At 40.2% G+C, this 17,247-nt stretch overlaps 2 long non-coding RNA genes across 2 annotated transcripts; one reads left to right on the forward strand and one right to left on the reverse strand.

Moving 5' to 3' along the window:
- The first annotated feature begins 1,594 nt into the window (after positions 1-1,594).
- Positions 1,595-15,349, forward strand: LOC140735090 (uncharacterized). The gene is made up of 2 exons (XR_012100685.1): positions 1,595-1,827; positions 14,383-15,349. It is a non-coding gene; the product is annotated as an uncharacterized lncRNA (long non-coding RNA).
- Positions 2,828-11,941, reverse strand: LOC140735089 (uncharacterized). The gene is made up of 3 exons (XR_012100684.1): positions 11,878-11,941; positions 8,932-9,229; positions 2,828-2,900 (listed from the first exon to the last, which is right to left on the reverse strand). It is a non-coding gene; the product is annotated as an uncharacterized lncRNA (long non-coding RNA).
- Positions 15,350-17,247: the final 1,898 nt, after the last annotated feature.

The raw sequence follows: 17,247 nt of genomic DNA on the forward strand, positions 1-17,247 counted from the left end.
TTTGATTTATTGTGCACTTCTAGTATAAACTACTTCCTTCAGATTCCCTATATCTGAAGAGTTACACTTTTTAAAGATTTTGACTGGGGGACGAGGGTTAACTTTGCTGTTGAAAACTGTGTTCTGAAAGAGCTCAGAGAACTTTAGGTTATTGCCTCATCCAAGATTTACCATCTCTGAGTGCGCTGCACTCCCTCGGCACGGCATTAGAGTGCCAGTCTTGAATTTGTCCTCAATTCTCTGGGTTGGGCTTATATCACTATTTCCTGTGCCAAGTGACTAATGCCTAAAGTAGCTCATGTGATCTGAATTGTTGTGGCTTGAGTTAAGGTTTCAGATTACGTGATACGATGTGAAAGAAATAAGGGTGTGTACACAAAGGTATTCATGTAGCCATGGGAAAATGATTAGTAGGATAGGGTAGCAAGAAAAAAAATCACAACAACAAACCCTAATTTCCTACATCCATGCTTAATATTTCAAAAGGATATTTTTGTCTCCTACTCACAAGGATCAAAAGGGCCAACTGCTCGTAAAACTATAATAGAAGCTTTTAAATTCTACTTTGTAAAGTTACAAGTGAGTCTGTAATTTTAAGCAATTTAGCAAAAAAAAACAGAGGTAGGTTGGAGAGAATCTTTTTTAAGTAGAGAATCAAAATATTCCTCACTGCATTGTCTGGAAGGATTGTGAAGATTGAATAGTAACTTTCAAAAGAAATTGAATATGAACTTGGAAAATAAAATAAAATGCAGAACTATGGGAAAAGGCAAATGAATAGTTCTTTTAAAGGACCAACGCCATCTTGGACCAAAAGCCTTTCCAGTGTGCTGTATGATTTTATTACAGGAATCACTGAAGGGGCTAAAATCTAATGTCCATATTTATGGGTATGAGCAGAATGTAAGCAACATAATCTAGATGGATATGTAGAACATTTTCTGACTGTGGTGAACTAGATATACCTGTCTGACTGCTCCTGTGGCTCCTCCCACAGACCCCTGTATAAAGGCGACTGTGGTCTGCTGCTCTCCCTCATTTTCCCAGGATGTAGTGTTGTTCTTCAGTCAATAAAAGCCGATATCTCACTTCCTAAGTCTCAGCGTGAGTTATTGATGGTGCATCACTGACCTTCTTCAGAAAGCTTCAAAAATAAGAAAGGTCTTCAAAGCACTGGTACTTGCTGATCATTGCCAGAAGTTCTAAATGGAACTGGCAGTATTTAGCAATTGATGTGGCAGTAATTACAATGATGTACTGACAAACACAGGAGCCTGGAATTCACTAATGAATTTGGAAGGCTGTAATTGTCTGTTTGTTCTGTCAATACCAGTGCTCCAGCAGCAGACTCCAGCCTTGCTGACATTCACTGACATCTTACTGGATTGAATCTTGCACCCATTTAAACCAAGCATGGTATCTGATGGCACACAGATTTCAATGGGGATTATAGATGAAAGAAGGCAAAATGGAAGGAAAATTGGTGTATTTTTAATTATTTCCCATCAACCCTGACCAGATTTTCAGTCCTTGCTACTGTAAAGGATCCCCATATCATGATGCTACCTCTACTATACAGGTGTCCCCCGCTTTCCGAACGTTTGCTTTACACAACTTCGCTTTTACGAAAGACTTACATTTGCGCCTGTTGTCGCTAACCGAAAGAGGATTTTCGCTTTTACGACAAAAGACGCCCTCTTTAAACTTGTGTTTACCCCAAGAAAGACTACCATGACCGTGAAGCTTTACACGGGCAGGTGTGTGCACATGCATGTACGTGCCGATGTTTTTCTACAAATCAGATTTGGCTCAATCTTCCTGATTCTGGTAAATGAAACTACACTGTACATACATTATTTCTACTTTATATAGCTGTGTATTTATCATATCATTCCTGCTTTTACTACATGTTAGTGTTATTTTTGTTTTTTTGGGATATTTGGTATGATTTGGTAGGTTATTTTTTGGGTCTGGGAACGCTCAAAAAATTTTCCCATATAAATTGGTGGTAAATGCTACTTCACTTTATGCCATTTCAGCTTATGAATGGTTTCACAGGAACACTCTACCTTCGGATAGCGGGGGAAACCTGTACTTTACAGGAGGGATGGTGTTACCTGGACAATGCACAGCATTAGATTCACACCACACATACCACTGAAAAAAAGCTTATTCTTTCCTGAAAGAAGTTTGGAAAGTGTCACATAGAAGATATTACAAAGATGTGGAATTTCTTTTGCTCAGATGAGATTAAAGTAGAAATTTCTGGTCTCAATACTAGGTAGTATATTTGGCATAAATCAAATACTGTGCATCAGCAAAGTAGCATCATGCTATGGGGTGCTTTTCAGAAGCAGAGACTGGAAATCTGGTCAGGACTGATGGGAAGGTGAATGCTGCTAAATACAGAGAGATCTTGGATAATAAAGATCTGAATACTTTTACAAGGCACTGTAGGGAATAAATAAAGGAAGAAACGATTTTAAAAACAGTCAAACTGCATGCACATTTTTAAAAATAAAGGTATAAATAAATGTAATCAGATATATTTATGACAAGTGAAAGTACAGTTTTATTGAACTATAATAATAATTGCATGTTATGTAGTTATATTATGTTGAAATAATTTGTTGTTAATATAAATACTATAGCCTTCATTGCTTTCAAATTCCATGAATAAACATTAAATAAGTAACCAATTATCTGATTAAGTATAAAAGTATAATATATGTGAGAGGGGAGTTGACTAACCTGTTTTAAAAATGAAGCAATAGTGTAAGATGATGAAATTACTCATGTGAAATGATGTAACATAATTGTAAGGTATTGCATGTGATTGCTTTTCTTATTCTGACTGCATGTTGCATCAGAAATATACGGAATCACTTGGAGACACAGAGCTGTAAAAACAAGAACATGTTGATAATCCTGGTCTCATATTTCACACCTTTACATAGAAAAATAATTTAGTCATGTCTATTGCTCAAGAATTCAGGATGTAGAAATTAGTGAAAGGAGCAAAGCTGGGGTTTAAAAATCCAATGTTACACAATATATTAAAATATCAGTTTGCAGAATTATCAGGAGCTGAGTTGGAAAAATCCCATTGAATACTGATAGGTCCATCCTCCAGTTAACTCTACTGGTATTTTTAAAACTATGCCATAAATAAATCTGGATTAGCTGATCAGCTCCAAGATGTAAAGTACTTCTTTAGACCATAAGACCATAAAGTATAGGAGTGGAATTAAGCCATTTGACCCATCGAGTTTGCTCTGCCATTTCATCATGGCTGATCCAATTTTCCTCTCAGCCCCAATCTCCTGCCATCTCCCCATATCCCTTCATGCCCTGATCAATCAAGAATCTATCAACCTCTCCCATAAATATCCATAAGACTTGGCCTCCACAGCTGCCTGTGAGAAAGAATTCCACAAATTCACCACTCTCTGGCTAAAGCAATTCCTCTTCATCTCCATTCTAAAAGGACACCCCTCTATTCTGAGGTTGTGACCTCTGGTCTTAGACTCTCCAAACATAGGAAACATTTTCTCCACATCTGCTCTATCAAGGCCCTTCACCATTTTCAATAGATTTCAATAAGGTTGACCTCTCATTCTTCTGAATTCCAGTAAGTACAGGCTCAGAGCCATCAAGTACTCTTCATATGACAAGCCATTCAATCCTGGAATCATTTTCATGAAATTCCTTTGAACCCTCTCCAGTTTTAGCACATCCTTTCTAAGATAAGGGGCTGAAAACTGATCACAATACTCCAAATGAGGCCTCACCAGTGCTTTATAAAGTCTCAATATTATATCTTTAGCTTTACATTCTAGTCCTCTTGAAGTGAATGCTAACATTGCATTTACTTTCCTCACCACAGACTCAACCTGCAAATTAACCTTTACAGAACCCTGCACAAGGACTCCCAAATCCCTTTTTACCTCAGTTTTTTTTTTGTATTTTCTTTCCATTTAGAACATAGTTAACCCTTCCATTTTTTCTACCAAAGTGCATGATCATACACTTCCCAACACTGTATTTCATCCGCCATTTCTTTGACCATTCTCCTCATCTGCCTAAGTCCTTCTGTAGCCTCTCTAATTCCTCAATCTACCTGTCCCTCCACCTACTTTCATATCGCCTGTAAACTTTGCAACAAGCCATCAATTCCATCATCCAAATCATTAACGCATAACGTAAAAAGAATCAGTCCCAACAGAGACCTCTGTGGAACACCTCTAGTCACCAGCAGCCAGCCAGAAAAGGCTCCCTTCATTACTACTCTTTGCCTCCTGCCAATCAGCCACTTCTTTATCTTTCCTAGAATCCCTCCTGTAATACCGTGGGCTTTTAGCTTGTTAAGCAGCCTCATGTGTGACACCTTATCAACAGCCTTCTTAAAATCCAAGTACACATCAACCGATTCTCCTTTGTCTTTCCTGCTTGCTATTTCTTCAAAGAATTGCAACAGATTTGTCAGGCAAGATTTTCCTTTGAGGAAACCATGCTGACTATAGCCTATTCTATCTTGTGCCTCCAAGTAGCCTGGGACTTCATCCTTAGTAATCGACTCCAACATCCTAGCAACTACTGAGGTCAGGCTAACTGGTCTATAGTTTCCTTTCTTCTGCTTCTCTCCCTAATTACATTTGCGATTTTCCAACCTTCTGGAACTATTCCAAAATCTATTGATTCTTGAAAGATCATTACTAATGCCACCACAATCTCTTCAGACAGCTTATTTCAGAACTCTGAGGTGTACTCCATCTGGTCCAGGTGACTTATCTACCTTTAGACCTTTCAGTTTCCCAAGCTCCTTTTGTCTAGTTATGGCAACTTCACACACTTCATGACCCCTGACACCTGGAACTTCCACCATACTGCTGGTGCCTTCCATGGTGAAGAATGATGCAAAATATTATTCAGTTCGTCCATCATTTCATTGTCCCCATTACTACCTCTCCGGCATCATTTTCCAACAGTCCAACATCCACACTCGCCTCACTTTAACACTTTACGTATCTGAAGAAACTTTTGATATCCTCTTTACTTCTATGGCTACAGGGTAAATCTCAGAGAAAATGGAAAGGACGAGTCTGATACAGTCAAGGGTGCATCATCTCATGAGTGTCTCTCCATTGGATAATTGGAAGAGTCTCTCTTTCAGACCAATTTAGACATTCTTAAATATTAATACATATAAAATTCTGGAGGAACTCAGCAGGTCAAGCAGCATCTGGAAATTAAAACAATCAATGTTTTGGGCTGGGACCTTTCATCAGGACAGAAAAGGGTCCCTTCAATATCTTTCTCATTATGTTCATGACTGTTTGGGTGCAGCCGTCTGCATCTGTAGGGAACTGAAAGTTGTTATTGCACTTGCTACTAATGCCTACCCTGCTCTCAAATTTACATGGTCCATATTTAACTCTTCTCTTCCTCCTTTATGGTATCTCTATCTCCATATCTATCTCAGAGGACAGGTTAACTAATGGTATCTGTTACAAACCCAAATCCCACTGATCTTTTTTATAACAACTTCACCCATCTTGATTGCTGTTAGTTGCAATCTTTCAATTTCTGCTCTGCTCCTAGGACAATATAGTTTCCTTTTTCTTTAGCCATGTTTTTCTCTCTGCCACAGAAAAAAAAATCAATTTTGTTCGAATTCTATTTTTAAAAAATTATTTAACCATCTCTCAGTTGGCTCCATGTAGTTGCTCTCACTACTCATCCAGTAGAATAACAAATCTTCTAATCACTCCATAAAATAAATATTGAATTGGGACTATTGAAGAAAATAGGTCAAATGTACTCAGTTGCTGTTTGTTGAAACTAATCAAAGTCTCTAAGTCAGTGAAAGCTGTTAAAGAGACTACCTACTTATGATTCATTTTTCAACATTGCTCTTGAAGATCTATACCTATATTGGAAGAAATCCTTTATGTCATTAATCCTGATCACATTTGTGAGTTAGATTTATCCCATTCCATTGTGTTACAGAAAAGCTTTTCATTTAACTTGCCTATTCTACTTAAGAAGGCGTACATCTATATAAACTCCCCTCTTGTTCAACCAGGCCCAGGATTTGGCACATGTGAAAGCTCTCAATTTTGGCTGTTTGGATTCTATGGATGTCAGAAAGCTTGACCAACACACACAAAATGCTGAAGGAACTCAGCAGATAAGGTGGCAGCTATGGAAGGGAATAAACGGTAAACGCTTCAAGCCGAGACCCTTCATTAGCACTGGAAATGAAGCTGGCGAAAGCCAGAGTAAGAAAGGTGGGGGGAGTGAAGGGCTGTAGGAGGAGCAGGTGTATGAGCTGGCAGGTGATAGGTGAGACTAGGTGAGGGGGAAGGTGGGTGGGTGGGAGAGGGGGATGATGAAGAAGCTGGAAGAGGGAAAGGATGAAGATGAAGGAATCTAATGGGAGAGGACAGAGGACCATGGAATAAAGGGAAGGAGGTGGGAAACCAGAGGGAGTTGATGGGCAGGGCATGACAGCTGGGAAGGAGAAGACAAAGGATGAGAGGATGTGCTGGGGGCAGCCCACAAAAGTCACCATATATTTCAAAGGAAATTTGAATATGAACTTAGAAAAGAAAACAAAGTGCAGAACTATGGGAAAAGGCAAATGAATAGTTCTTTTAAAGAACCAACGCATTCTTGGGCCAAATGCCTTTCCAGTGTGCTGTATGATTTTATTATAGGGATCATCAAAGTGGCTAAAATCTAATGTCCATATTTATGAGTATGAGCTGAATGTAAGCAACATAATCTAGATGGATATGTAGAACATTTTCTGACCTTCCTCGGGAAGCTTCAAAAATAAGACAGGTCTTCAAAGGACTGGTACTTGCTGATCATTGCCAGAAGTTCTAAATGGAACTGGCAGTATTTAGCAATTGATGTGGCAGTAATTACAATGATGTACTGACAAACACAGGAGCCTGGAATTCACTAATGAATTTGGAAGGCTGTAATTGTCTGTTTGTACTGTCAATACCAGTGCTCCAGCAGCAGACTCCAGCCTTGCTGACATTCACTGACATCTTACTGGATTGAATCTTGCACCCATTTAAACCAAGCATGGTATCTGATGGCACACAGATTTCAATGGGGATTATAGATGAAAGAAGGCAAAATGGAAGGAAAATTGGTGTATTTTTAGTTATTTCCCATCAACCCTGACCAGATTTTCAGTCCCTGCTGCTGAAAAGATCCCCATATCATGATGTTACTAGTAGGGATGGTGTTACCTGGATGATGCATGGGATTAGACTTGCGCCAGAGGTATCACTAAAGAATAGCTTATACTTTCCCGGAAAGACTTTGGAAAGTGTAAGATAGAAGATGTTGTAAAGATGTGGAAGAAGATCTTTTGGCCAGATGAGATTAAAGTGGAACTTTTTGGCCTCAATACTAGGTAGTATATTTGGCATAAATCAAATACTGTGCATCAGTAAAATAGCATCATGCATTGGAAATGCTTTTCAGTAGCAGAGACTGGAAATCTGGTCAGGACTGATGGGAAGGTGAATGCTGCTAAATACAGAGAGATCTTGGATAATAAACCGGCTAGCCTTTTCCAGAAAGCTTAAACTGGGGAGGAAGATTCTCTTTCTGTTACAAGGGGACATTGGGGGTGGACCCCAGTGCAAGACACAGACACTGAAATAGTATACAGGTGTCCCCCACTTTACGAATGTTCGCTTTACACCACTTCACTTTTACAAAAGACCTACATTAGTAACCTGTTTTCGCATTACAAAGAGGATTTTCGCTTTTACGATCATTTTTCCCACATAAATTAATGGTTCTTCGCTTTACGCCATTTCGGCTTAAGAAAGGTTTCATAGGAATGCTCTACCTTTGTAAAGGGGGGCACACCTGCAGACTGAACTGTGTTTATTGAGAATTACTAGGAAGGCCAGGAATGAGGACACAATGTCAACATGAATGTAAATGCTGGATAACAAACCGGTAAAACCTGGACTTGACTTGGACTTGATCTTGACTCGGACTTGGGGTTTGGATCTCGACTCAGACTCAAGACTTGGATCTCGACTCGGAACACGGGATTTGGATCTCGACTCAGACTCGGGACTTGGATCTCGACTCGGACTCAGGACTTGGATCTCGACTCGGAACACGGGATTTGGATCTCGACTCGGACTTGGGACTTGGATCTTGACTCAGACTCGGGACTTGGATCTCGACTCGGACTTGGGACTTGGATCTTGACTCGGAACACAGGATTTGGATCTCGACTCGGACTTGGGACTTGGATCTTGACTCGGAACACAGGATTTGGATCTCGACTCGGACTTGGGACTTGGATCTTGACTCGGACTCGGGACTTGGATCTTGACTCAGACTCGGGACTTGGATCTCGACTCAGACTCAGGACTTGGATCTCGACTCGGACTCAGGACTTGGATCTCGACTCGGACTCAGGACTTGGATCTCGACTCGGAACACGGGATTTGGATCTCGACTCGGACTTGGGACTTGGATCTTGACTCGGACTCAGGACTTGGATCTCGACTCGGAACACGGGATTTGGATCTCGACTCGGACTTGGGACTTGGATCTCGACTCAGAACACAGGATTTGGATCTCGACTCGGACTTGGGACTTGGATCTCGACTCGGAAGTCAGGACTTGGATCTCGGCTCGGAACACAGGACTTGGATCTTGACTCGGAACTCAAACTTGACTGGACTGGAACACAGACTTGGACAACGAAGAGACAGAATAGCCAACTCAGAGCAGCGGCAAACAGCCGGACCCACTCAGCTGGAGGGACTTGGACAACGGAGGGACAAAACCACACAATGACAGTCCATTCATATCTTTGCTCGGAATGGCAGCAAACAACCAGCAAGTCTCAGCTGGCCACGAAAACGACTGAATTCATACCTTACTCAGAGCAGCGGCAAACAGCCGGCAACTCAGCTGGACACGAAAACGACTGAATTCGCTGAGCAGCCACAGGCACTGACGCAACTTAGAGTCCACGATACTGGGCAGCTCCGATAATGGTCCAGACTTCTCGGCAGCCCGGAACCTGAATCTGCCGGCCTGTCTTCCGGTGACAAACTTCATGGTGTGAGTTTCTGATGACAGTCCAGCAAAGGAATAGCTGAACCCCAGAGCTATTTATGTTGCAGGCTCGAAATGAGGATCAGGTGTCTCAATCAAGGCGCCCATTGGAACACTGGAAAAAAGAAATACTGGAATGTGAGTCCATGGACTGTTTTTTTTTTCAAACTATGCCAGAAATAATTCTGGATTAGGTGATCTGCTCCAAGATGTAAAGAACTTCTTTAGACCATAAGACCTAAGATATAGGAGCAGAATTAAGCCATTTGACCCAACGCGTCTGCTCTGCCATTTCATCATGGCTGATCCAATTTTCCTTTCAGCCCCAAGCCCCAATCAAAGTCTTGACCAACACACACAAAATGCTGAAGGAATTCAGCAGATAAGGTGGCAGCTATGGAGGGAAATAAACGGTAAACACTTCAAGCCGAGACCCTTCATTAGCACTGGAAGCGAAGATGGCAGAAGCCAGAGTAAGAAAGGTGGGTGGAGTGAAGGGCGGTAAGAGGAGCAAGTGTATGAGCTGGTAGGTGATAGGTGAGGGGGAAGGTGGGTGGGAGGGAGAGGGGGAAATGAAGAAGGTGGAAAGGGTAAAGGATGAAGATGAAGGAATCTAATGGGAGAGGACAGAGGACCATGGAATAAAGGGAAGGAGGTGGGAAACCAGAGGGAGCTGACTGGCAGGGCATGAGGGCTGGGAAGGAGAAGACAAAAAATGAAAGGATGTTCTAGGGGCAGCCCACAAGAATCACTATATATTTTGGCACCAACATAGCATGCCCACCATGCCAGCAATCCTCTTACACCAGGACAGGCCATCATCTTCAGCTTCCAGCCTCCAAGCAACTTGTGGAATTGCAGGCATTGGGCTTTCGACTGTCCCAGTGGACTTGGAGCAATCTGCAGACTCAGAGCTCTGGCCGTCAGGCCTCAACTTCCGCACTTCCAATTGACTTCCAGCCTTCGATCTTCAGTGTTGACCCAGGATTTGCAAATGATGGCAAATAAGGACTCTGAATGAGAACCCAAACTCCTGGCCTTGAACACCTGACTCACTGATGATGGGACTCTGAAAATTAGGCCTCACATTCTAGTCTCTACAGTGACAGGATTCTGAATGTCCTTGCTAGTCTGCCAGTTTAAGATCCAGCCATGTCCACATTGAATGCGGAGCAGACGCTTAGTCTATCCTCGGATTCCCCCACATCCTGTCCCTAAACCCTGACCTGACACCTAATACCCTTCTCTGTCACCAAAACAATCCCTAAGAACCTAAAAAAACTCTGAAAAGTAACAAATAAAAACACAAAATGCTGGCAGAACTCAGCAGGCCAGACAGCATCTATGGGAGGAGGTAGTGACGACGTTTCGGGCCGAAACACTTCATCAGGAGTGAAGTAACATGGGATGGTTGCGGGGGGATAAGAAGTGGGGGGAGGGATGAAGTAGAGAGCTGGGAAGTGATAGGCTGGAGGGAAATGGGCTAGGGGGAAGGTGGAGAATTATGGGAAATAAAAGAGAAAGAAAGGAAGGGCTGGGGGGAGATTATAGTGAGGGGGGAAAAAAGAGAGAGAAAGAGAACCAGACTGAAATAATAGATAGGGATGGGGATAAGGGGGGGGGCAGGGGTATCAATGGAGGTCTGTGAGTTGGATGTTCATGCCGGCAGGTAGGAGGTAGGAGGCCTCCTCCCCCCACTTCTTATCCCCCCTCGACCATCCCGTGTTACTTCACTCCTGATGAAGGGTTTCAGCCCAAAACATCGTCACTACCTCCTCCCATAGATGCTGAGTTCTGCCAGCATTTTGTGTGTGTGACTCATTTAATGTATTCTTTTTGAATGATCTGGAATCTGGTAGTTTAAAGATCAGACATTTATCAGATCTTACTTGTTATTTTTATTTCCTGCTTTCACTTATTGAATGTCACTTCTTTCAAGTTCCATGGTTATGGAGATATGCGACTGCTTGAGCAATGCTTGTCTCAACTTCTTGTAATGTAGTGGAGCCCTGGATTATGTCTGAACCAATCATGTTTGCTAATGGCACCACTGTTGTTGGCTAAAATAAAGGTGGTGACGTATCAGAATATAGGAGGGAGACTGAACATTGCACATTAGTTTTTGTACGTTTGTTGGGAGTGCCCTTTTCATTGATTCTATTGTATTTTTTATATTTACTGTGATTGCCTGCATGAAAATGAATCTCAGGGTTGTATATGGTGACATACTATATATGTATTTTGACAATAAATTTACTTTGAATTTTGAACTTTGTACTTTGATTTTGTAGCCTGAGGAAAAATATACACACAGGACAACAAATAATTTTTCCAGTCTTAAATCCCTTTATCTGTTTTAGATGTTTTATTTCAGAAAGAAGGTATCAAAATAAAAACTATGAAGTAAATTAAAAAACAATTCCCGCTATTACAATCTCATTTTAACTTTGGACCACACCCTTGTTACGTATGCAGTATGAAAATAATTAAAACAAAATGTACAAAACCAATATAGTAGTGGCAATTATTTGGCACACACATGCTTAACTTCCAAACTCATATAGGCTAAACCTTGAAATTAGTTCTCTTTGTTCACGCTAGTAGGACGATTAAAGAACTTTGCAATCATGCTATTCCAGCGTCAATCAATTTACTCACGAAAATCTGAAGCATCCACGTGTAAAACATGTCAAATTACCGATATTCTTGATTTACCAACAAGTATAAATGAACTTACATGGGTATTATCAAAATATTATTCACCTTTCCTCACCAAACCTGGGAAAGCATTCAAACATCATCCTTCCTCGAACATGGAGACTTTTCATTCTACTCCGTGCATACAAAATCACATCACTGTTTTTTCTTAAAGGCACGGGCAGATCTTTTAGCATCATCGAGGTGAATACATAAGTGCACTCTAACAATAAAAACAAGACATTCAATGTTCACCTGGTTGCAATGAAAATGCTCTCATGAAGCAACTCAACATATCATACTACACTGGAAGTGCTATATACAGTAAGTGTAAATTGGTGATGCTACTAACCAAACCATTGTGTTCTCTATCCAGGTTGTAAAAAGGAGAAATAATTATGTAGGTCACTTCCTGAGCTCAGAAAGCATAGAATGGGTTAAAAAAATGATGGGAGCATAAATGTATTTCTTTAAATCTTTCTCCCCAACATCCACATATGTACTCAGTCACATTCGAAAACTGAAGTGTATAGTCTGCTATTACCTCCTTTATTCTCTTGTTTAATAATTCTGAAATCTACCTTTCTTCCAGCCCTCCTTTGCCTTTCTAGCAATTGGTGGTGTTTCACCAAGACTTGCTTCGTCGACCTTCAGATATATATTCAGGAGACTTCCTCCAGCTGCATACTTTCTATCACATAAAGTTGTCAGACTGATAGCATTGCCCCTTCAGTGACACTAAATTTGATGGATATTTATTAATAATGTAATAGTCTGTTCATATTAAGATATTAAAATAGTGAATAGTGCATAATAAATCATTGTGGTCACATCTCCATTGAAACAGCTGACTGTGCCAGAGCTGGTCTTTAATTGAAATCCCTTGGTAACCTTGATAACCATCACTGGCAGCCATCTCATATACTCAAATTAGACTTCAAAATGAAGATGGTAGCCTATTTAAAATAAACTATCAAGTTTTACACTTTTAGAAGTATTAAGCAGCTATAGATGAAATATTTCTGCTATTGAAACTGTAGCCTTTGTTAATCTGGGAAACCAAGATCTATTTACCTCTAGTAAAACTTAAATACAGAAAATGCAGGCAATTGAAAGTAAACATACAAGATGCTGAAATGTTTCATTTGATCAAGCAACATCTGAAATTTGATTTACCTGAAACGTTGATTCAGCGTCGGCTGTCAGGTACTGCCAGACCATCTGAATATCTCCAAAATATTCTATTTTATCTGTGTTTAACTTCTGCCTGATAATATTCTTTGACTGAAAACTCTTTGTATTCTGCTGACACTGAGAATTCCCAGTTATATCAGAAATTCAATGTGCTTAGGTACAACAACATTCAGTGTAACATCTTTATGTATGAACTTTATCAGTGTTCACTATATCTACTGATAAACATATTGCATTTTCCAAAAAAAGTAGTTAAAAATTTTAATGATTCAAATGGTTCTGATGATTTGCTGAAGACAGGATATCAATAACCTCAAAATTCTTGATTTCAAACTGTCGTTAACTTTAAGCACACCAATTATATGAATTTCATGTCAGAGCTCACATTGCTTAGTACAGACCACTGTACACCCATTGGCACCCACTGTGTTTTTCAGCTATCTTCTGTCATGTTCACCAACTCTAAGCTTTGTCATTTCGCATAATCAGTTACCTGCGTTATATTTCACCAGTACAGTAATCTTCTAAAAATAGATGATAGGTTTTAGAATCAAGCCTTGTTTATCTATTTTCTTTGTTATACTGCTATTGCAGGGATATATCTTAATGATTGGTTCTTTGTATTCCAACTATTCTACTTGTTGTTAAGTAGGCAAGGTGTCTAGTAAAATGAATCTAATGTGGGCAAATAGGACTAGTGTAGATGGGCCAGTAGCTCAGTATGGAGATGATGGGCTGAAAAGCTCATTTCTGTGTAATTCTGTAACCCTTTAGTTCTTGTCTCATTTTTCAAAGCTTGGCTTAGAGGGAGTGACACAAAGAATGTCACAAATTGGATCCAGGTTTGTCATATGAGGGAATGAGTTAACTGCATTCCTGAAAGGTTAGATTAATGAGAGGAGACCTGCCATCACTCAGTCCCCCTAACTATATCTCTCTTGTTAGCTTTCCACCCAAACTTAACCTCCTGAAAATAACAACAGTGTTACATAACCTGTGGGTATCTTGTGACTGTCTTATGATGATGATGTAATTGAGTATCTTGTGAGCATGATGTAATTGTCTTGTGATGGTGGGGTGATGTAATTTTCCCGCCAGTGTGAGGTCACATGATGTAATTTTCCCACCAGTGTGTGGTCACATGATGTTATGTTCCAACAGGTATATAAGGGAAACCCCTGCTGTGACGCAGTTAGTTCGGGGGTAGTTTGATAGTCAGTTCATTAATTAGTTTTGCTGCGTATTCATCTCATGATGCAGTTTCGTTTTTAAAGTGGAGTTGCTACCTTCTATTGTAAGGAGCAAAAACCATTGTGCCAGCAGTTTCACCAATCACTGCTGGTTCTGGTTCACTGCATCTTTGATTTATCTTTACAGTCGAGTTGGAGAATGAAGACTTTACCGAAGTACGAGAACCTGAAGGATTGAGTAAAATTGGTGTCATTCGGCGGTTTATTACAGGATCAACCTTATTGAATCTTCGTTCAGAAATAGTGACCTGAATCTGAGATAACCCCTGTAAGATCAGGAAGGTTTGTGCAGTGTTCATTCACCAAGCAAAAGGTCAGTTCTTTTAAGCTGTTTTATTTCCCTCGTCGTGAATCCTTTGGACAGAATCAGCAGTAACATCACGTCTTCAAAGAAATCCGTTTCCAGAGAAGTCTCTCCTTATTGACTGTATAAATCACTTGGACTTTCAAATTTACCATCTTAAGACTGTGTTTGAGTTTACCACTTTAAAACTGTGTTCGAATTTACCACTTTAAGAACTGTTCCATAGATGCCGTATAGCAGTTAACTTCCGGTTCAGTTAGTCATTTGAATACTTTACGCTATTGATGAGCAGTGTAGGAAATTCAAAATCAATGGCAGCCCATTTGTAGATCCCATTCTTTCAAGTCTCAGAACGTGTAATAATCATGATGTTATGTGGTATAAACATTATGGTCAACTTGGCTGTCAACTGCCAGCAAATGCTTTCAGTACTGCCATTGACCAATTATTAGATCAAACCAAAGCCAATTTTCTTTTTTTCCTATACATTTAGGAGATGCAGAAAATTATAGTAGGTCACCTATTCACCGGTGCTACTGTTATAATACACTAACTCATGTAAGACTAAGAACTGAACACTGAACAATGTTTAAAAATGTCTTTTCAGTAAATGCTCTAGGTTCAAGATCGATTTAGGGATAATCATCAGAGAGGGGCTCAGCAATTGACACAGATACAAGAATCCCAGGAAGAGCTTTCAAACCGTACTCCATCTGAAGTATAACCTTCTAGTCATCAAAAAGAAAAAGCTGTATTTACTATCTTAAATAAAAGAAAATTTTGTCTTTGATTACTATCACAACCTCAGACATCACGAAGTGTTTTACAACCAATGAAGTAATACACGAATTGCTGGAGGAATTCAGCAGATCAGGCAGTATCTGTGGAGGGAGATGGATAGTTGATGCTTTGGGTCGAGATCTTCAACAAGTCTGAATAATGTAATACTGTCTGAAATATTAAGAAACGCAGCTGCCAAGCTGCCAAATCCAACAAACAGTCATAGATCTGCATGCAGATAAGCCGCTGTCATGGTCTTAACACATTTGCCAACAATGGAGAAGTTTCCTGAGATAACTCCCTGTCTCTTCTTTAAAACAGGTTTATGGAGTCCACCTGAGAGAGAGCTGATGGAACCTTAATATATGTCACATCTAAAAAGCAGCATTCCCATCACCATAAACTCCATCAGGAATGTAATACAGTGTCAGCTTAGATCACAACTTTCTGACTTCATTCAGGATGCTACAAATGGATCCACAGTGGACACAAATATCTCGCCAATTAGATGCCCATATCTTTTAATATAATATCCTAAAATCACCTGCTATCCATTTTCAGTTTGGCCAAAATAAAGGCAGCACAGCTGTAGACTGACATGAAATGGCAGAGTCAGCAGCTCTGCACATTATCTAGACAGGGTACAAAGGCGAGGAACAGATGGACTGAGGGCATTCCATTTCTCACCTCATAAAAATTAAAATAAAATCAAGTAAAAGGCAAAAGTTGAAAGTATGCCCTTGGGAGGATAGATAATGCAATTTATGTCAAACCCATAAAATGTTTAAACATTTTTCTTAAAATGTCAGCAGTGGGGATTAACACTGTAGTGTTACACGGTCTGTTACATATAGTACTATACTGTCCCCTAATGTATATCATGGGTAATTGCAGGTCACACCATAACCAAATATTAAACACAGTGAAATGAATTTTGCATCAGAATCAGGTTTATTATCACTGACATAAACTCAGTGGCCACATTATTAGGTACCTCCTGCACCTAATATAGTGGCTACTGATTGTATGTTTGTGTTCTTCTGCTGCTGTAGCCCATCCACTTTAAGGTACACCATCTTGTGCATTCAGAGACGCTGTTCTGCACAACACTGTTGTAACTTGTGATTATTTGAGTTACTGTCACCTTCCTGTCAGCTTGAAACAGTCTGGCCATTCTCTTCTGATCCTTCTTATTAACGAGGCATTTCACCTACAATATATTCTTTTTTTTTGCACAATTCTCTGTAAACATTGGAGACTGATGTGAATGAAAATCCCACGAGATCAACATTTTCAAAAGACATTTGATAAGGTGCAACACGATGCTGCTTAACAAGATAAAATTCTATGGCATTACAGGAAAGATACTGGCAGTGATTGGGAATAAAGGGGCCTTTTTTTGGTTGGCTGCCAGTGACTAGTGGTGTTCCTCAGGGGTCAGTATTGGGACCGCTACCTTTCACATTGTTTGTCAATGATTTCGATAATGGAATGGATGGCTTTTGGCAATGTTTGCAGATGATACAAAGATAGGTGGAGGGGTAGGTAGGAAGCAATGCAATTGCAGCAGGACTTGGACAAATTGGAAGAATGGGCAAAAAAGTGGCAGATGGGAAATGTATGAGAATGCAATTTGGTAAAAGGAACAGTAGTGGAGACTATTGTCTAAATGAGGAGAAAATTCAAACATCAGAGGTGCAAAGGGACTTAGGAGTCCTCGTGCAAGACTCCCAGAAGGTTAATTTACAGGTTGGGTCTGTGGTAAAAAGGCAAATGCAATGTTGGCATTTATTTCAAGAGGAATCGCATATAAAAGCAAGGAGATAATGCTGAGGCTTTATAAGACACTAGTGAGGCCACACTTGGAGTATTGTCAACAGCTTTGGGCGGATATCTCAGAAAGGATGT

The sequence above is a fragment of the Hemitrygon akajei genome, chromosome 11, assembly GCF_048418815.1.
Source record: "Hemitrygon akajei chromosome 11, sHemAka1.3, whole genome shotgun sequence".
In the NCBI taxonomy this organism is placed as follows: domain Eukaryota; kingdom Metazoa; phylum Chordata; class Chondrichthyes; order Myliobatiformes; family Dasyatidae; genus Hemitrygon; species Hemitrygon akajei.